This window comes from Ursus americanus, chromosome 18, assembly GCF_024610735.1.
Source record: "Ursus americanus isolate L20-20 chromosome 18, mUrsAme1.1.p, whole genome shotgun sequence".
In the NCBI taxonomy this organism is placed as follows: Eukaryota; Metazoa; Chordata; class Mammalia; order Carnivora; family Ursidae; genus Ursus; species Ursus americanus.
Window position 1 is genome coordinate 56,432,606 of NC_142144.1, and position 22,508 is coordinate 56,455,113.

The window sequence follows — 22,508 nt, forward strand, 5'->3', positions numbered from 1 at the left end:
CATCCAGGCCTGGAGTTTTGTTATTTGGAAGGTTGTTTATCACTGACTCAATTTCTTCATAATTAATTGGCCTGTTTAAGGAATCAATTTCTTCCGGTTTCAATCTTGGTAGTTTATAGATTTCCAGGAAGGATTCCATGTCTTCCAGATTGCTTAGTTTATTGGCATATAGCTGTTGATAAAAATTTCTAATAATCCTTCCAATTTCAATGGTGCTCGTCGTGACCTCTCCTTTTTCATTCATAATTTTAATAATCTGGGTCCTTTCTCTTTTCTTTTGGATAAGTCTTGCCAGTGGTCTGTCAATTATATTGATTCTCTCCAAGAACCAGCTTCTAGTCCTGTTGATCTGCTCTACTGTACTTCTGGTTTCTGCTTGATTGATTTCAGCTCTAATTTTGGTCAACTGCTTCCTTGTGCGTGGATTAGGCCTGTCCCTCTGTTGCTGTTCCAGCTTCTTGAGGTGAGAATATAAAAACTGCATTTTAGATTTTTCTATTCTTTTGAGTGAGGCTTGGATGGCTATGTATTTCCCCCTTAGGACTGCCTTTGCAGTATCCCATAGGTTTTGGACTGTTGTATTTTCATTCTCATTGGTCTCCATAAATTGTTTAATTTGATTTTTGATTTCCTGGTTTTTTGAGTCATTCCTGAGCAGGATGGTTCTTAGTCTCCAAGTGTTTGAGTTTCTTCCAAATTTCTCCTTGTGGTTGAGTTCCAATATCAGAGCGTTGTGGTCTGAGAATATGCAGGGGATAATTTCAATCTTTTGGTATCTGTTGAGACCTGTTTTGTGTCCCAGAACATGGTCTATTCTTGAGAATGTTCCATGGGCATTAGAATAGAATGAGTATTCTTTGGTTCTGGGGTGCAGTGTTCTATATATATCTATGAGGTCCAACTCATCGAGTATGGCATTCAAAGCCTTTGATTCTTTGCTTAGTTTTTGCCAGGGTGTTCTGTCTATTTCTGATAGTGGAGTGTTGAGTTCCCCTACTATTAATGTATTTTTATTTATATGTCTCTTTATTCTGGTTGAGAGTTGGCTTGTGTATCTTGCTGCTCCCCTGTTGGGGGCATATATATTTATAATTGCCATATCCACTTGTTGAATACTTCCCTTAAGAATAATATAATGCCCTTCTGCATCTCTAACTATAGTCTGTAGTTTAAAATCCAATTTATCTGATATGAGAATTGCTACCCCAGCTTTCTTTTGAGGTCCATTTGCGTGAAAGATGGTACTCCATCCCCTTACTCTCAGTCTGAATGCATCTTTGGGTTTGAAATGAATCTCTTGTAGACAGCAAATGGATGGGTCATTTCTTTTTATCCAATCTGCAACCCTGTGACGTTATGGGATGGTTCAAACCATTTACATTAAGACTGATTACTGAGAGATATGATTTTAATGTTGCCATGTTGCCAGTAAAGTCTTTGTTTGTATTGGCTGTGACTTTCTGTTCTGTATCACTCTTGGGGCCTTTTTACTTTTATAGAACCCCCCGTAATATCTCCTGTAGGGCTGGTTTCGTGGTTACGAAATTGGTTAGTGACTGGCGATTCTGAAATGTCTTTATTTCTCCATCAATTCTGAATGACAGCCTTGCTGGATAAAGGATCCTTGGCTGCATGTTTTTCTCTGAAAAAGCTTTAAATATGCTCCCCCAACCCTTTCTCTCATTCCAGGTCTGTGTAGACAGGTCTGACGTAATTCTGATGCTTTTGCCTTGGTACGTGAGAAATTTCTTTGCCCTGGCCGCTTTCAATACTGTATCCTTGGATCTAATATTTGCGAATTGCACTATGACGTGACGTGGCATAGGTTTGTCATGGTTGAGCTTGGGAGGGGTCCTCTCTGCCTCTTGGACACGAATGTTTGTTTCCCTCGCTAGATTAGGGAAGTTTTCAGCTACAATTTGTTCAAATATCTCTTCTAGACCTCTGTTTTTCTCCACCCCCTCAGGGATAACGATGATTCTAACATTGGATCGTTTCATTGAGTCAGTAATCTCCCGTAACCTACATTCGTGGGCGTGGATCTTTTTAAGACCATCTTTTATTTTCATTTTTTCCTCTATTAACCCATCCTCCAATTCACTAACGCGTTCCTCTGCTTCTGCGACCCTGGCCGTCAGAGCCTCTAGTTTTGCCTGCATTTGGCTCATAGAATTTTTAATTTCTGTCAGATTCGCTCTCATTTCTGTCCTTAGGGGTTCTATATTCTCAGTAACCTTTTCGTTAATAGTTTTTTCAATTCTACTCATCATTTTGACCATCGTTACTCTGAATTCCATTTCTGATACTTTGGTTACATCCATATCCATTATTTCTGTGGCAGAGGCCACAGACTCACTGTCTTTTCTTTGCTGGGGGGGGCTTCTCCTTCTTGTCATTCTGATGAAGAGAGGTTGCGGGGTTTCCAGAGCCCAAATTATTGACTGGGTCCCAGGCCGTGCCCCTTGTTTTATAGGGATCTTAGGGATGTGGGCTTCTTCTTTAAAGATTTTATTTATTTATTTATGTGGCAGCCAACCAGCGAGAGAGGGAACAGAAGCAGGGGAGTGGGAGAGGAAGAAGCAGGCTCCCAGTGGAGGAGCCCGATGAGGGACTCCTTTCTGGAACGCCGGGATCACTCCCTAAGCCGAAGGCAGGCGCTCAATGACTGCACCACCCAGGCGCCCGGGTTGTGGGCTTCTTGATTTTTCAGCCTGCCTTCTGGGGGAGGGGCCTGCCGCGCCGATACTCAGGCAGCCCTGTTTGGGTAGAGTCTCGGTGTCCCCTGCGAGGGGGGATGGGGATGGGCACTCCCTGAGCCGGTATTTCCAGGCTTTTGTTCTCTGGCGGCTTTCCCTGGCGGTTTGCTGTGCCTCTTCTGAGAGTCAGAGCAGCAGCGGCCAAATTTCAGCCTCTGTCACAGAACAGAAGGATTGCGGCCCGTTCTCTACTAATGTTCTGGCCACTTTAACTCTGTTTCTGTTGGTGCTGCTCAACCCTGCAACGTCCCGGGATGTGCGCCCCACACCTGGCGTCCCAGCCCTCACTTCCAGGGCCTGCACATCTCTGTCCTTTGTGTTTCTAATGCCGCCAGCCGCCAGCCGCCCTGCGCGCGCTCCCGGATCTCCCGGTCTCAGTCTGGATCCAGTGAGTGCACCGGGATTCCGGTGTTCCGCGAGATGCCTGGTGGCGCGCACACCTGGCTCACGGTCTCAGTCTGCTGTTTTGCGGGTGCCGTCCGAGAGCCCTGCCCACTCTCCCGTGCAAGTGGCTACCGCTTCCCGGCGCCCAAACACAGCGGCTCCCTCCCCCTTCCGTTTATCTTCCGATATCTGTGCGCGGTTTCATGGCTCCCCGCTTCGTACCTCAATACTCAGCGCTGGAGATGTTCATTTGTAGAGATCCAGATGCGTCTTCCTGCGTCTCAGGCTGGTTCCGTGGTTGTTTAGGCTGGTCTGGTATCTATCCAGCTCGACTCGGAGGACCGGCTGAAAACGGTGCCTCCTACTCCTCCGCCATCTTAACTCCTCTCTCTTCTATTAATTTAAATTGTAAGACATCACGTAATAGATCACCTGCCTATATACCAGTCATTCATAGTTTTCTAAAGTGTTTATAAAAGCTACAAATTTCTTCACTGATGGAAAGGATCAAATCTTCAGTTTATTCTTTTGTTCATATGGAGCAGAAACTACCTAGAAGTAAACAAATTCAAGGGCTTAATAAGTATGTGTAATTGGTAGGTTACCACTGCATCAAAATATTAAAACTCTTGCAAAGCACATTACTATTAAATATGATCACATATGATGGTAACTAAATGGCTCAATTTAAAGATGATAATATTAACCAATATTATATAGTGTTATTGTTGAATCAAGTATCTTAAACAACTTAAGGTGTATAACAAATTATGGAGTATTATGCAGTCTTTAAAATTATGATAGAGAATATTTATATTCATGGAAAGTTATATATTCTCCACTGATTTGAACAGATAAAACAAAGATAAATATAAGATTGTAGTGTGATAACGACATTTGCGTGTGCATGTGTGTGTGCCCACATGCATAGCATGTGTGTCTGTGTATGGGTGTGCGTATATATGAAACCATTAAATGAGTGTAACTGAGAAAGTTCTCTAATATATGCAAAATAAATTTCTCTTGCAAATGTGCCCGTCACCCAGAGTTCCACGAGAAACAAAGGAGACAATAAAAATTATCTACTTGTTTGTCATCCCTGCATTAAAGAGCTCAACTTAGAGTAACTAATCTTAAATCACAATAGTTTGATGTGAGCTGAGTAATGATAATGCTATTTTAGAAGCATGTTGTAGTCAAAATTGTTTGTCAAATTATGTGTATACTAATTACTCATACAATGAAAAATTTTCATAATATTGAATCACTATTTAACATTTTGTGATGCTTGAATTAAAATATGATGCCAGTACTGATAGAAAATATTTTTGCTTATACTTTTCTAGGTCTCAGGGTGGTGAACTTTTTGTCTGAATTCCTAACCCGTGAGCTTATGGTAAGATTATAATTAATACATTCAATTTCAGAGGTTTTTTTTTCCTTTATAATCTCTGCTTGATAATATCCAGTAAATATTAAAGGTAATTTGCACAGTTCCCTTGATACTTTACCATACTTTTACATAAATGTTGAAGAAACTGTGTGATATTTTCTATTAAATGTTTATGTTCTTGGGTAGATTATAATAATATAGTCATTTGAAATAGTCTTTGATAGGCTCTAAGTGAATTTGAAGGCATTGTTCAGAAAGGTAAGATTTATACTACTGAAAAAAGTTCTTTGGACATGAATGACAAATGTATATATAAAAATTTTTTATAATAAGGTCCATTTGATGGCAATGAATAAAGGCAATGAGTTATTGAAAGGAAAACTTAATTTTTTCATCTGTCAAGATTTATCAAAATTGATTCCTCTCTGAAAGCTTGGTATTGGAGCTTTAGAAAGTTGAAAATAAAATATGTAACTATGGAAATAAAATGATAAGAAGTAATCAATGACTTTGAAGGTGATCTTATGGGTCTTATTAATTTGTCCATTTATTTGGTTAATGTATTCAATAACACTTGTTAAAAATGTGGGTTCCACTTACAATTAATTACTACAGAATGTAAGTAAGCAATTTCATTTGTGTTGTTTTAGTAAGTGATTTTTCAGTTTATCTCTCCTTTAATGGTAAACATAATAATGATTTAGCTTATAACTGATAAATATAAAATGCAGATAATATGGGCAATTATGTCATATTTTTATATTTTTGGGTAAATGATATCTTCAGAAACACAAAGGTGATTGAGTAAACTTGTTAATTTGATAATGCAGCATTATTGAAATGTATCTGGAAGATGTTTTAAGTGACTGTAGGCAATAACCAACTCTTGGTGTTCTAAGGTATATGCTTTGGTTACATTTTTTTGAGACACTCAGCATATGGTTATTAAAGACAAGTGTCACATAGAAGCAAGGGGAAATTCCACTTTCTACCAAATGGACTCTGTTGGTAATGGAAGAAGGTTTTTTATGAAATACATTATTTGGATATGCACAGAGAAATAATTTTAATCCCAATAAGTATTATTAAGTTGTAACTTATATTTTATAAATATACCTAATGAACTTTTCTCACAAGTTAATTCAACTTATAAAATATGTCCAAATATTTTTAAAAATTGCATTTATAATTATCATCTCATATCTTGCTCATATCTTAAGTATACAGTCTCAATAAATTGTAACAAAATGAACACACCCATATAACCAGCTCTCACATTAAAAAAATAAAAAAGATAGAACTCTAGAGTACTTTGAAACCCATTGCACAGTACTCTTCTGGTAACTATATCCATGGACAATAAGCACTATATTGACTTCTAGAAGGATAGATTACTTCCTGTTTTACATTCTATAAATGAAGTCATACAGTAGTTACTACTTTGTCTCTTTTGCTTAGCATTACATTTCTAAGATTATATGCAGTGATAAATCCTCATTTTCATTGCTGCATAATATTCAAGTGTGCGAACATACCAAATTATGATCCTTTTCCCCATTTAAAAGCATTGGGTAGCTTGCAGACTTTGGTTCTTATGCATAGTGGTTATATGGACATCTGGAACATGTCTTTTAGGAAACACATGCATGCATTTTGTTGGATATATAGGATATGCATACGTTTTGCTTTAGTGGATACTGATAGTTTGCCAAAGTGGTGGTACTGGTGGTACTGGTTTTTGAAGGCAGGATGTGAGAGTTCAGTTGCTCCCTATACTCACTAACATTTAGAATTTTTTATCCCTCTATTTTGGCCATTCTGGTGTGTTTATAGAAATATTTTAATTTGAATATCTTGAGAATTGATGACATTAAACATTTTTTTATGATTGTCATATTTGTGATGATTATTTGTCATATGAGTATTCTCCTTCTTGCAGTGTTAAGACTTGACCTTCTTCTACTATGCTATGTATCCCTTCTCTCTCTCTATATATATCTATATATCTATATATCTATATATCTATATAGATACATATACATATATATGTATATAGAATGGGTATAGAGTCCTCTGTGATGTAGCTGGCTCAAACTAATTCACAAGAGCCAACTGTTAAAGTGTCAGGAATTTTGAGAGCTTCCCCGTAGCTTGAAAATCTGCCATGGTAGAAATTTTTACACCACACACACTGGCAAACACTAAAAAAACAAGAAAGTTAGTTGCTAACCATTTTCTGGCATACCATTGGATATTTATATTGTATATTAAAGCATTTGGTGGACTTTCTTGGTACTCTTCTAGTGGTGTCTTTTGATGAATAGAAAGTCTTAAGTTTATGTCTTGTCTGATTAGGGCTTTTTGTGTCCTATTTAATAAATGTTTTTTAAAAAGAGAAATATCTGCCTTTGCCATGGTTGCTAAGATATTTTCCTATGTTTTTTTTTAAAGTTTTATTATTTAAACTTTTACACTTAATAATCTCCAGATTTTAAGGATATTGTTTTATTACTAAATTGTAAGGATATTGCTATGTTTAAGATAGTTTCTTGTATGTTTAAGATGGTTTGCTGGATAGCTTTTCATTAGAATAGTAATTGCTCTGTGTATATTTTAACTCATTGTAAAATTCATTAATAAATATGAAGATGCCAATATTTGTTTAAAAATTTAAGTTTATTTATAAGCAATTTGTAGGTTTTTATAAAATTTAGATATGTATTTATGCATTGTCTTCTCTGTGTCACACACCACAATCAGTTATTCGGCCATCAATTATAATTTTGAAATAAATATTCAGCAGCATAACAAAATTATTTCACTTTAACCCTTAACGTATTATGATAATTTATTTCCAGCATATATTAAGTTAAACAAAGTCTGCAAAATAAATAATCTACAGAATCATTAAAAACCTCAGAAATTAGTCTGTTTAGTATTAAAATAAAATTATTAAAATATATTTAGTTGTCTCCAAAATATTATGTTTAATAAATTGCATAAACACATAACAGCCATGATAAATACAGCCTACAGGATTAACTACAGAATATTATTGTATGTACTACATTGAGATTTTATTTGCCTTGAGATTTAATATATATATATATATATATATATATATATATACACAGAAATGCATCCCATACCTGTTTTGTGCTGGATAGGAATGATAGTATAAAAATCACTGTTATATCTTCCTTAAAATTCTGAGTCAATTATGCAAATGTGTATATGTTTGCCACAGATTGCATTGTCCTATTGTGCATGATTTTGAATTGCATGTGTTTTTCTCTTGAAGTATTCATCTTGATTTAAATACCTTCAGTTGTCTCCAGAATAGCTGAAATACTCAAGAGATGTAATGAAACATAATGGAATTAAATAATTATTTAAAGCGGAAAGTTCAATAATTTCATAGTCACATATCCAATTTTGGCCATTCCTTTTTTAATCTCTGGGTCCATAATACAAGCTATTTCATTAACTTTGGAGTAACTCCTAACTCAAAAATGGAAGTAGAAAAGCAAACCATATAATAGGTTGTTTTTAATAGTTACTTATTATTATTAAATCTTTATAATAGTGAAAAATCTGATGAGAAGACTGTAGGGTTCATAGATTAAAATCCTGAAGCTAAAGAAAGATAGCACTTAATTTATTTTCATAAATTTGGAGAGCATGGAGTTTGTATCGCAACTGTTTTAAAAAAAAAAGAGTTTTTTTTTCCTTTTAGACTTTCTTGTCTATTTTAGGTAGCCAAAGATGATGAAATATGGAGCATGTACTAATTAAAAGCTAATTAGGTGATTTTTACTTTTACTAAATTACTGATCTCTGTGGGGTAATTAAGAGCAGGAAGAACAGCGGTGAAACACAGAAAGGTATCTTGAAGATTGGTACAAAGACGTTATGTAGCATTAATAGGTCTGATCCTCCACTAGCCATGTCAAATAGCTAAATAACAAGCTTATTAATAACTTTATCTGTGAAATACAGCATAGTTTACACAAATACTTCAGGATTTAATACCTGAAGGTGTCCCTGATGGTAAATGATAGTTAAAGGGAAAAAATGCACTTGAGATCGATTACTGGCAGATACGAGTAAATGATGCCAGTTAAATATACTTGACTTCATTTTCAGAGTGATGACAGAGTTTGGGGACAAATAAAGTTCAAAGACATGTAATTAATTTGCTGCATGAAGGAAAATGGTACAAACTGAAGAATTATAAACATGTAAATTGGTTTGTTATGCATAGCTTGAACCCAAAATCAAAAGATTGAATAATGCAATAAAATTATAATCTGAGAGCATGAACACTTTTTAAAAAGACTAAAAAAAGAGAATCAGAAAAAATATATAGCTAAAGTTTTGGTAACATAAATGAAGATTACCTTGAGAATAAAATGATTGGACACACAGAATACTCTATGTTTTTCTTTTATTTTTGTTGACATATTCAATGATATATTTATTTTGTTGAACTGTTAAAGAAATGTTAGGGTTCCCCACTGAAAAATAGAAATATTTTCTAGTTCCTGGCACAATATCTGGCAGTAGCAGATGCTTTGTAAATTTTTGCTATCTAGAAAAAACAATTGTATATGAGCTAGACAGATTACTGGGTTTCTTTTGCTAAATCAAACATTTGTTTCTCAACACATTCGTTTTCCAACCATTCATCCCTCTTCCCCCCTTCTCCCTCCCTCCTTTTTCTCTCTCTCTTTTTTTCTTTCCATTGACTTATGAAGAACTTACAATATGCTACTCATGTCAAAATGGTGGAGATGACAAAGTTTTTATCTTATTGATTTCATAGTCTAACGGGGAAAAAGAATTAAACATGAAAAATAAATTTCAACTTTGATAAATGTCATGAAGAAAAATGTTCTCAAATATAGAATAATGAGGACAGGAATTGGTATTTAAGCTAATAACTTTAAATGAATTATGAGTTCACCACATGAAGAAATGGAGAAAGAAAGGAGGTATAATGGGATTTCTAGGCTCTGAATTAAAGAGGAACTTGAAATGTTCAAGGAAATACATGAATGTTAGTGTAGCTGGAGCACAGTAAGTAAAGAGGAGAGGGGCTTGAGATGAGGTAAGCTTCTCAGTCCATGACAAGTATATTGGATTTCATTGTAAGTGCTACTGGAAGTCATTGAATGCTTTTAAACAATAGTGTATGGTAATTCCATTTATATTTTAAGATAAGTGCTTTGTGGAGAATGAATTAGTGGGAGGTAAGACTAGAAGTGGGAAGATCATTTAGGATGAGACACTTGAAGATTTCCAAGAGGGAAAGATGTGATGTCCTAGACCAGGATGGGATCACTGAGGTGGATTTGCAGTCTATTGGAGGCAGAACTCAAAGGACTTAATAATTGATTGGATGTAGAGGGTAAGAGAAAAAGAGACAACAAGCATGACTCCTAGATTAGAGCAATTGATTATATGGCAAAACCATTCACAACCGAGCTGGTCAAAATGAAATTGGGAAACAGGCTCTAGTAAAAGAATCAATAACTCCATTTGGGATCGAGAATGTGTTGTCCTACCTTATTCTACTCAGAGTGTGATTTTTAATTATTACTTCAGATGAAAACCAAATTAGAAGTAGGGAATAAGGATTCAATACTGGACATTCTAAGGATTCATTCAAACCAATGATCTAGCAACCCAGACTATTCTAGCTAATTGTCCTGGGTTGATATGTGTTGTATGGATGAATTGACACTGAGAAGGTATATGGTAACCATTGGGGCTGAAACATTCTATGGGATAAGGTTGAGATTAAATATATTTTTAATACAACAGACTTCAACAATATTTGGGATTATAAAATGAGTCTACAGTGTGATCAGGACAGTGATAAATGGAAAGGAGTAGCAATGGCTGGTATTCTTTAAAGAAATAAGTGGGTAAAGAATAGGAAAAGATTAGTTTATTGAGCAAAGAATTTCCTTTTTTTTTCTTTCTTTTTTTTAGAGTTAAGTTTCAATTATGTAATATCTTTTATTTATTTTATTTTTTTAATAATAATTTTTTAAATTATATTATGTTAGTCACCATATAGTACCTCCCTAGTTTTTGATGTAAAGCTCCATGAATCATTACTTGCATATAACACCCAGTGCAAAGAATTTCTAACTTCAACATGACCTCTCATAGTTGAATATAAGCACAAGTAGGAACAATATGGAAGGAGAAATTCACTAGAATAAGTGGAAATTGAAAGATCTCTATAAACTTCTGTCATCATTATTATCTTCTCTAGAAAATCACGTCTCTAAACTTGAGGGAATATGATAGAGGAGAAATGAAAACAGATCATTTTCCCTCATTAACTTGCAAAGAGGTTTCTATACATTCGTATCTGCCTTTTTGGTAAAGTTGAAAACATTGGAAACAAAACTGTCTTGTCATTCCTTTTATCTGTTTGTCTGTGAAGGTAGGGACAGCTGATTGTCTTGCAATTGTGTTTGTAGCATGAGGTCCCTGACGCCTCATTTCATTTATTTAGTAGCATAATTATATTATGATTTGTATCTATCTGCACTAGCATAAACTGACCTGTTTACCTGAAATTTTGACCCAGAAATTTTTTGCATTTACTTCAGATCATCCCACTCCATTTTAGTCCAGCATATCCCTAATTATAATCCTGAGAACAGCATATGATATTTAGCCACGATTAATAAATACAGAAAAAGTTGGCATTTAAGCCTATGACTTCTCATTTAAAGAGCTCCTTTTTACCCAAGATAAGCATAATTTATGTCTACAAAAGAAGAATAATGATATGGTAAAATTAAAACCTTAATTATCTCAGAACTTTTATATATTAATTATATATACAAATGATTCCTTACTTACAATGATGTGAACACTATACACATTGAGTAGAAACCATACTTCAATTTTTGAATTTGAATCTTTCCCCAGGCCAGTAATATGTGGCACAATCCTCTCCCGCAATGCCAGGCAGTAGCAGTGAGCTATAGCTCCAGGTCAGTAATGCCATTATAAGGGGAAACAACCAATATACTCACAAAAATTCTGTAGCCACACAAACATTCTGTTTCACTTTCGGTACAGTATTCAACAAACTACATGAGATGTTCAACATTATTAAGGGATTTTGTCCAACTATAGGCTAATGTAAGTGTTCTGAGCACATTTAAAGTGGACTAAACTAAGCTATGATGGTCAGTAGGTTAGGATTACTAAGTGCATTTCAATTTACGACATGTTCAATTTATGATGGATTAATCAGGATATAACCTCATCATAAATCAAGAAAATCTGTATTAATTTTTTTAAATTTCATGTTCAAATAAATAATCTAAGTATGCTTATTTGAAATCTGTTGTTATTGTTATAATCATTCACTGGATAGTGAGTTTATTTCAAGGTATAATTATTACAAAATACAAATATACTATCCTTAATATAAAACATTCCAGAAAATGCATTCATTTCAACTATGATGTCTTATTCCAATCTGGTGGGCTAAGGGAAAGATAATGTCATTATGAATACCTTATCTCAAAATAAACTTAAAAGTATAAAGTGTTTTATTTATTTTGCTGTATTCAAAGAGGTAAATATATTTTTAAGTTAAATTGATGTCTCTATTATCTGCTTAAAATAAGGTCACGAGCATTTTAGCTCATAAGTAAAGTGTCATAAGAAATCAAAATGGTATCAGTAAGAACTCGGCATAGGATTTCTGCTAGTTTTCTAACATTCTTGCCAAGTGCTTGGAGATGGACAATAATCTGCACCATTGTAAAGGGGAATGGAATAGATGCAGGGTGGAGAAAGGCTGAGGAGGTTGAGGAAATCTATTACTCCAAAATACGTATCAACTTTTAAAAGATACAATAATTATTATTCTGTTGCTACTTCTACTGTGCTGGATATTTATATTTATAGGAGGTAATGGTGTGTGTGTGTGTGTGTGTGTGTGTGTGTGTGTGTGTGTGTGAAAGAGAGAGAGAGATGAAATACAGATACTCTAAATATCTTGAAGCAGCATAAATGGGATCCACCTCCCCACCACCCTTTCCTCCAACTTAAAAACACCATTTAATAATATCTGAATTAATGGAGAAATCATAAGCTCTGAACATCTATAATTTAGGGGCAATGCTAATTTTCTTTTTCAAGAGTAGATCTTTAAAATTAGTTTTTTCCCCACTATAAAATCTATAAAATGAACTCAACTAAGGTAGAATATCTCCCTGAAAGTGTTATATGAAAAATATTAGCTAAGACGGTCTTTTTAATTTGTTAAGTCTCTGAAGCCAAGAAGTAAGATATTCAAGTTTGCTTTTCTCTTATTAGAAGTGATAACATTTATAATCAACTGATATCTAATTCAAACAAAAATATTTATGAGGCTTGTTTCTAACCTGAAGAGATTCTAACATGTCTCTTATTAATAACACTGGTTTCCCACTGTATGACTACCTGGATATATCTGTGATAGAAATGGACTTCCTATGGCATCATAATTTAACAGTGAGTCTTTTTCCAATAGCAGAGTAAACATGTTTATCATTGTGAATATTGATTTTTTCTTCACTTTGTAGATTTTTTTTCAAAATTGAAAATAATTATAACATGCATATATTTATTTATTATATTTAAGTATGCATTTATCTATTAACTGGATCTCCAAATTATTCATAAAATATAATTTTATTCATGAATTTTCATAGTTCTTTAAAGGTATCATTAAGTAAGGAAGTCAATTGTTCTTCTAATGTAAATTTCAAGCATGACAGGTTAAATGTTATATAAAAACCTTACCATGCAAAATTGTTTTGAATACTATTGCTAGAGCATTTGCCCACGCATGAAATAGAGATATAACTTCAGAATTTTCAGGTCAAACCACAGCATCAGGAAAAGGTTGAATATAAATTAAGGATAAAATCCAATATATTTGGGTGGGACTACATTTTCTTCTTGAGAAATCATAGAAGGACACACTTATACTTGGTATGAAATTTCTCAAGTAAAACAAAAAAACCTGACTTTGCTAAGGACACACATAACAAAAGCACTGGCTTGTTCAGTGTTTCATTTTAAACTTCTGGAAATAATTTTCATTAAGGGATTAAATAGCATTGTGCATATTCTGAAGGATACATGATGGAGAAGGGACTTTACCAGGGACCAAGCACATGAGAATATTCATTCCTTAACACGTTCAACACAGACTGCTTTAAGGTAAAGTGTGCACAACCCAGTGCTGATCACAGGGCTACTGACTGAATAAGAGATCGTTTTGGAACTCCCCAATTAGTGAAAAGGAAGGGCATGTGAAAACATAAATTGTATAAGCCCAACAACAGTAAGATTTGTTGAGCATGAACTACGTGCCAGGAAATGTGCTAAACCCCTTACAATGATTATTTCTTTTAATAGCTACAATATCCCTAAGAGAAAAAGGGACTGTTGCTTATTCCAGTACAATTGAGATTAAGAGAAGATATAAAACTTGTTCAAGGCATCACAGCCAAAGAGAGGTGCACCAGAGATGATAGATCCTATTAGAAGGTTATGAAACAAATGTTATAGGAGAGGCTAGGATAATAAATGCCTACAGGAGTCTGTGAAGGTATCCTACCTCACAGATGAGAAATTTGAGCTAGGTCTTACAGAAAGAATGCGAGGTTTGCTAGGTAGTGAAGGCAGATAAGGAGAGAGTTTCCATCTAATAAGATTTTCTAGGAGCATAAACTTCTAGCCTTCATTTTATCATTTAAACATGTGATAGTGGGACAACATGATTTCTAAGGTTTTTCGAGTTCTGGAATTTTTTGATGATATATTTGTTTACATAAAAATAAAAGAAGAGGCTTCTGAGTGAATGCTGAAGCATCTGAGACTTTTGACAATATATCACTGATTCTCCAGAAAGAAGAAAGATTTCTTTTATCCTGTGCATGGATAAAGGATCATCTGTTTTCTTCCAAGATAGCTAGTTATACTTAGAACTTTCCCCCCTTAAAGGAGATGGGGGAAAGTATGAGAGTGACATATAAGGAGACAGCTTAGCCAGTCTGTAGTAGCTGATAGCTTAGGATTCTGTAGTCTATAAACCCAGTTACTTCTGGTTTAGGGCTCTCTTACCTTTTTTTTTCTAAGTACTTCAGGAAAACTTCATGTTTTAGACTTCAAAGGATTTCCTTTTGTTGGGTGAGAAAAACCACCTAAAGAGGTGTTGCATGGTGCTGGTGGTGACAGCCACTTAGACTCCCAGGAAAAGTCAATGGAGTTGGGAAGATAGCAAAGGAAACAAATATAAAGATGGCTATGATTGTATGTTCCCTTCACCTTGACCATTTTCCTTATGGAACAGTAGGTGAACAAGGTCAGGATGAATTTGTCAGGAAGGTTTACCAAAGGTTTTACAATATCATCTGTTTTTATAATACGTTAGTAGAATTTATTGATGAAGAAACAATTAGAAAACCTCTGTTCTCATTTCAGGGAGAATGGAATAAACTTACAGAAGTTAACATAGTGAATCAGAGCTTTCAGGACTTAAGTAACTGGAAAGACTAATATATGAAGGGTGATCCTGTTAATATAAATACATCTGCATTTATATGTATGTTAAGTGTCCAAAATAATTAGAATTGCATACATCAAAGCAGTGAAAGTGCACAGTAGTGAGAATGTTTCTGTTGAGAATTATTGCCAGAGTCAAAGGGACATTCTTAGACATGTACAAGTATGCCTCAGTGTACAGAACTGAAGATGTGCATGTGGAATTCATGACTTTGAGTGTGGTATTTGAAATCCTGTCAAAGAATAACTATCATTATATTATTTGTATTTGTATTTTATTTTATTTTATTTTACTTTTAAGTAATCTCTACATCCAACATGAGGCTCAAACTCACGACTCTGAGATCAAGAGTCACATGTTCTACTGACTGAGCTAGGTGCCCTTAAAATAATTATAGAGAGAAGAAATTTCATAAAGCTTAGACATTGGAGGAGAGATAGAAGAGCACAATATCAGAGAAATAAAAGGGAAAAAAGTAGTTTCTCAAGCCAAGAGGCCTGTGTTCAAATCCCAGCTCACCCTCTTTATCAGCCAAGAGGGTTATAATAATCCTAAATGACAGTTAAGTGCATCACAAATAATACTCACAACCACAGCAACAGCAGGAAAAGACATTGCATTTGGCCAAGAGAAAGCCATTGAAATCTCAGCAATTCATTTATCATCTTGAGATCTTTTCTTAAAGGAGTGTTTTGACAAACTGATCTCCTGACTATGTGAATATATCTGACTATGAGGTTACTTTTGTAGTTGAGTAATAAAGAACGTTTGCATGAGTATTCTATATCTTAGCTGCTAATAATAATAATAGTAATACATATATAAATATTTTCTTGAGTATTATGTACCGAGCCAAAAGAATTTAAAGAAAATGTCACCTACAAGTTTTTGTAGCAAATAGAAGAAGCAGTAAAAACAATAAAAAAAACCACTTGAATTCATTTTAAGAGTCTTGATGTTCCTATTCTGATGTTATCTGACAGATAACATAGTTTTAAATTTGGGCTTTAAATAATACAATTTCATCAGAAAAAAACTGAAAAGATTTTTAGCTATATATTTTAAAAGAAGTTAATATGAAAGAGTTCAATGGAGAAATTACATTTGGAACAAAATCATCAGAAAATAAAGTAGGAACATAGCGAAGGAGGACGCCAGTAATTGCCTGTCCAGGCTTGGAATAGTGTAGGTTTCGCTATCTGATGCTGACAGACCACATTTTTAATCAAAAAGCACATCACTAATGATGACTAGTGCATTTTGGTAGATGCAATACCAGAATTATTATTCTGAGAAACAGTTCAGAGACTTTTTTTATGGTTTGCCTTTGACTTTTATCTTTAATCCAAGAATGGTCTAGTTAATATAATCATTATTACTTGCAAGAACTACATTGTAAAGAACATAATTATTTATTCTGTTATTAAAGCATGTTACTCTCCACTTATCAAAAAGAAAATCAAGGTAAACTAACATTTTCTGAGAAGAGGAATCAAGAAAATTAAATGGTAATACTTTTTTTTTTGTAGTCAGCATCAGTGACTTTAACTGAAACAAAAATTATTTTAAAATACTGCTTAGCCAAATGCATTCCACTCATTCATTCTAAGTTCTGTGAGCTTCCTAGAGAAAATAATATGTAACTGAAGACCCAGACAATATTCTGATACCATCTTAAAAAGTTATCCTTATGGAACTAGACTCAATATATCCATGTGTTTTCATCCACTAATAATTGAACTTGTGGTTTGAAATGAGTTGCTTTTACATCAAATTTGTGCTGTATTAATTCTACTATATTAAGCAGTTTATCTCATCTGTAAAAAATAAGCAATGATAAATATTCAGGAAGATCTTTTACAAATTCAAAGAAATATAAAAATATTTACTTTATTAAAGTGTTGGCACTGTCATTTAAATGCTCAAGTTTTCAGAGAAGAGTGACAAAATTGTCTTCTTACCCCAAAACACTGTCCTTTATAATTTCTGCACCATATTAAGATATTTTTTCTTCTAAAATTAGGATATAAAAGAAAAGAAAAGGTGAATAAACAATACATTTATTAGTATTTAGTGACAAGGAATACAAGAAATTTAGAATATAGGTCAAAAAAATTCCAAAAGGCAGAGTCAACCACAGGTTGCTGGTGAGTACGTGAGTGAATATAGTACTTTCACCATCAGCTCTGTCCAGTCCGAGTTGTTGCAAAGTACAATTAATTCCATTTCCCACTTTTAGTTTTTCTTATTGTAAATTTAGAAGGTAGCCTGCCAGCTGTGATTAAGATTTTCGCAGAGTAGAGGTGCTAGAACATAATAGAAGACTGTTAAAACCATTGTGTAAGCATAATGGTTTAAATCAATTGTATGCAAATTTAGTGTGCACCTTCCCAGAGCAAGCTTGTTAAAACACACATTTTCAGGTACCCGTGCCATCCAGGGTGTCTGATTTGGTAAGATCTGGAGTAAAGCCTGGGATACTTCATTTTCATCAAGCATCCCAAGGTGATTCTGACACAGGTTCTTTTAAGAATACCTTTTGGGAAATTGTTTTGGAGAGGAATGAAAAACAGGGTATATTTTTATATGAAAGCACGATGGGGAAAAAACAAGGAATTAAAAATGTGAAGAAGGGGCAATAATAAGGAGGAAAAAGGGACTCTCATATTGAAGTACTTAGTTAAAATGAACCTGTTCCTATTTTGTTTAACCTTCATAAAATCTCTACGAGAGGCATTATGACCTCCACCTCACAGAATGAAAGTCTGTGACTCTAAGATACCCATGACTTTTCCATATGTTACCAGCACGATAGCCCCCAAAGCTCATGCTATTTTCACTATACCAAATGAAACTGAGAGGGTGTGTGAGATAGAAGAAAAAGAAATCATTCAAACAACAACTCAGGGAGAAGCTAATGAGTTTATGTATTAGTTACCTTCCTAAAAGTTAAGTGCTAGCAATATGTTAAGGACTAAGAAGGGACAAAAAAGAAAGAAATGTAACTATCCTTGTAACCCATTGGGCATATGTGTACGCATACATACCACAACTCTCCGTCACCTGGAAGCTAACGGCTATAGATTTGTTTACAATCCTCATTATGTCATGAGAGCTCCCAGTTTTTCCTAAATCCAACGTTATGTACTTTTTCTTTAACACTTTGTGCACACATACTGCCAATAAATCCAGCTCCTTAGGAAGTGCACACCTTGATCTTCAGAATGTTTTATAGGAAAGACACTTGTATTTTAATCAAAATTTCCATTTATGTTCACATTGTGAGTAAACTTTCAGCTGTTTAGTCAATTATCATGAGTCAATTACAGTTTACAGAAATTCAATTAAAATTTTCTATTCTTGAACTGTGAAACATTAAAAATTGTCACTTCCCATTACCTGAATTTAGAAGGGTGAAAACTGAGGCTTGTACTCTTCTACTTCTCTTCTACTCCTCTTTTGAACTTCTAAAGTTCTTCTCTTTAGAAATTTACTAATGAGTACTACTGTATAATTCTTTCTACAATGAATGAGAAACACACACACACACACACACACACACACACACACACGCTTGCATTTCTATTATCCATGGCAAAATTTTATCTTGGGTAGTATACTTACTTCCTTTTATCCACCCCCCCCCATGCAATCATCTCTGCTGGTAGGTGCTAAAATATTGTTACCCGATGATTAATATTTTCAATGAAAGAGATTTAAGTTTGATATCTTTCAGAACATCTATATTGTAATTGTGAAATTTTAAAAACAGACAAAAAAATTCTCAATATCATTTCAAAAAGGTTTTAATCATGGAAAAAAGAGAAGTGAATCTGAGATTATGGCCTTGAGATTCAGTAATAAGAATACTTTTAACTACCTGATGGATGAAAACTAGTACTCTAACAGCATATTTATAGTACAAAGTGTTACCTATTTCTTTACTGATTGCCATGCCAAATCCTACATCGAAATCTCTGAACTCTGTCCACTTGTTTCATTGTGAACCAACTCTTAATCGTTTTACTAACTGAAGTAGCTCATATGCCTGTTAGCCCATCTTCCCTCAAACCCTCATAGCACACTTCTGAAAGCCTGAGACTAACAGAGGTCACATAAAATATGTTAGGTAACTGGTGGTGACATAATCCTACATAGCCAAACTGAACAATACATAGAAAAAATGAAGTTCAACTTCAACTACTGTTTATGAAAATCTGGGTCATTGATGTTTACTTATAAAATGCCTCATCTAAATCCTTTAGTCTGAATACATATGGACTATCACCTCTTTACACCTTTGAATGGATCGTTTCTATCCGGCTAGTTCACACCTAACTCTGATTAAATAAATTATCCATCTGTGAATTCTCTGGGCTTAACTTTTAATACTTACCTTATATTATTTCCACACTAAATCTAACCTTCTGCCTGCTCCCAACATGTCAGAAACAAGTAATTTAGTTGCTAAGACTTTTCCATTTGTCTAAAGGCAAACTTATCAACCTCTATAAACATGTGCGTTTTATCTTGCTCCCTGTTTGGTATACCATGGATATCCAGGAAAATCAAGATTAGACTTTTGTCGATTTCACTTGTTGATAATGAGGTAGTAGGAAAAGCAGTAAAGGTATTGAAAAAAAGAGCTTTAAATCATATTTAAGCTTCCTAAAGCCTTTCAACAGAACATATTTAATTCTGGTAGTAATAAAATGGATGGGATTTCATTGTAAAGCTGAGCAGAATTCGGCTTATAATATGTCAGCTTTACATGACAGATTATTAATAAACTGCCACTGTTATCACTTGATACCAATCTTTGGTGATGGCCTTTTTTAAACTTGAAACTCAAATGTATTTTTTAAAGTAATCTTACTTTGTGAACCAGTTTCTTCTTTTAAATATGTTTTTTTTCTTTGCTCTGTAGAAATTATTATGTCATTCAATTAATGGTTTCAATTTCATTATACTAATATATTCTAAAAATCACTAGGGCATTATATGACTTCACATAGATCAAGTTTTTTTTTTTGTTGTGTGTGTGTGTGTGTGCGTGTGGTTTTATTTTATTTTTTTTTTTTTGATGAAGATGAAGACAAGGCAGAGTAAGATTGGGAAAGAGGATTTACTTTGAACTTGGTACCTAACAAAATGAGAAAATTGGAAAAATTCATTTTCTCAACTAACTTTCCCCAGTGTGTTTGCCTTTTTCTCTTCTTTGTTCACCCATCCCTGTTATAGATACACATTTTCTATTGTCCATTAATTCAACAAAACACATTAAACATTTATATGAAATAGGCATTTTGGAAAACTCTTAAGCAGTGGGCAGAGCCTCTAAGAAATTGAGAGTTCAGGAGAGCTTATAGGGTCTAAGATCATCCTCTAGATAAAAAGGGGTCATCACTTAGGAAGTTCTTTATGCTGTACAACTCCTTGTCACTTGATCAAAACATGAGCTATCTATCAGAGAGAAGTTAGGAGTTACTTTAAAATAAGTTGCAATCAGTGGGTTGAAGGACATAGCATTTGATGATAGTATAGAAAGTGTGTATATAAGGTCATAGAGAGGGCAAAGCAAGTAGCAAAACATGAAGGTGTGACCCACTGAGTTATCTAAGTAGCATATATTATCCTCATTGTCATAATTGGATGGTTAATGTCAAAACTGTTGGACAAAGCTGAAAATAAAGATTCATAATTAGTAGGGTACTCATCAGTATTTACTGAGCGCTTAGTTATTACATACCGCACTGTGCTGGATGATTTTATACAAATAAGAGAGTACTATTTTTTGAAATAAAACTGAAGCATATGTTAGCAGAGTATTTGTGGAACTTAGGAAGCCTGACTCTGCTTATAATTAATTGAGTGAGATCACACAAGTCATTTACTGTCTTAGGTCCTCCCTTTGTTCAAATATCAGACAAGGCAGATGAGCACTGTGAATTTTTTTTTAAGATTTTATTTATTTATTTATTTGACAGAGAGAGCGAGAGAGGGAACACATGCAGGGGGAGTGGGAGAGGGAGAAGGAGGCTTCCGGCTGAGCAGGGAGCCCGATGCAGGGCTCGATCCCAGGATCCTGGGATCATGACCTGAGCCAAAGGCAGACACTTAACGACTAAACCACCCAGGTGCCCTAGCACTGTGAATTTTTAAACCTTTCATGCTTTACATTTAATTATTCTTATTATATAGTTGGGGTGCTTTTGGTTACAAGTAATAGGAAACTAACTTGTTTAAACTCCAAAAAAAAGGTTTATGATACACCATGAGAAATTGAGCAGTTGTAATAGTTCCACAAATGTTTAATTCAGTGATTCATTGACATTAGGAACCTATGTTATTTCCATCTTTGTACTCTGTCTCTTGTCATAAGCTTGTTCTTAAACAGCTTCCTTCAAGAGTGAAAGACATTGGTCATAGTTTCAGGTTTCACATCCGGACACGAGTTACCCAGTAAAGGAAAAGGGACTTTGCCTTCTTTGTTTGTCTTTTAAGATTAAGGAAGCTATTTTGAGAAGACCCACCTGACTGCCTCCTGCCAGCAAATATCTCTTCACATCTCATTGATCAAATGTGTCATATGCCCCACTCTAAAAGAACCAATTACAGTTGGCTTAGACCAATCATGTTTACCCTCTGCATCCAAAAATATGTCTTGCTTCCAAAAAAGCTCATGGCTGCACAGAAGAGGAAAGAGCTTAAAAAAAAATTCTTTTAGAAAGGTGGAAAGAAGGAATGGTTCTTAGCAAGGCACTGAGTGGTATCTATTATACTAATTATGCTTTGTTGGTATACTGCATTCTTCCTAGATTAAAATTTTAATTTTCCCTGAGGACAAAACAGATAAACTGTGGGTCCACTTTAGAATGAAAAGTCTCCAGGAATACACAAATCAAATTGAATAGGTGCCTACTTACTAGGCAATTGTTATTATTTACATTCACATTTTTCCTCCAAATTCTTTTTTGAGTCCTCATTTTCAACAGAATAATTTTTAAATATACAGCATAAAGATTTGGTCTACTCTTGAATTACACAGCTCGGTTCTCATCCACAACCATATGTATAACTGTACCGTTTGCTTTCTAGCTGCTGTGTTTGCCCACGCGGTTCTCTCAACACCACAATTATACCCTTAGCCAACCCCAGCAACCAATCCTCCCTATAATTCTCTCTTGTACCTGACCAGCTCATGTGTATTTATTTGCCTGACAAAAGAGGAGTCGTTCTTCCATCATTCCTTCGTATTTTAGTGATACACTTCACTTCCTCTGTGAAATATTTCACAAATCCTCAGATGACTTATTGCTCCTTCATTAACCCATTAAGCTTTGACCATATTCCTATTAGATTGATTATTTTATGACTT

General features: G+C 34.4%; 1 protein-coding gene across 13 annotated transcripts in view; it reads left to right on the forward strand.

The window, feature by feature from the left end:
* Nucleotides 1-22,508, forward strand: part of PTPRD (protein tyrosine phosphatase receptor type D) — a 2,182,843-nt gene that overhangs the window by 1,011,152 nt on the left and 1,149,183 nt on the right. For all 13 annotated transcript variants that reach the window (XM_087869643.1, XM_045780711.2, XM_087869649.1 and 10 more), the window contains one exon: nucleotides 4,487-4,536. The gene's annotated coding sequence lies outside the window, so the exon portion shown is untranslated. The remainder of the gene's footprint in view (nucleotides 1-4,486; nucleotides 4,537-22,508) is intronic.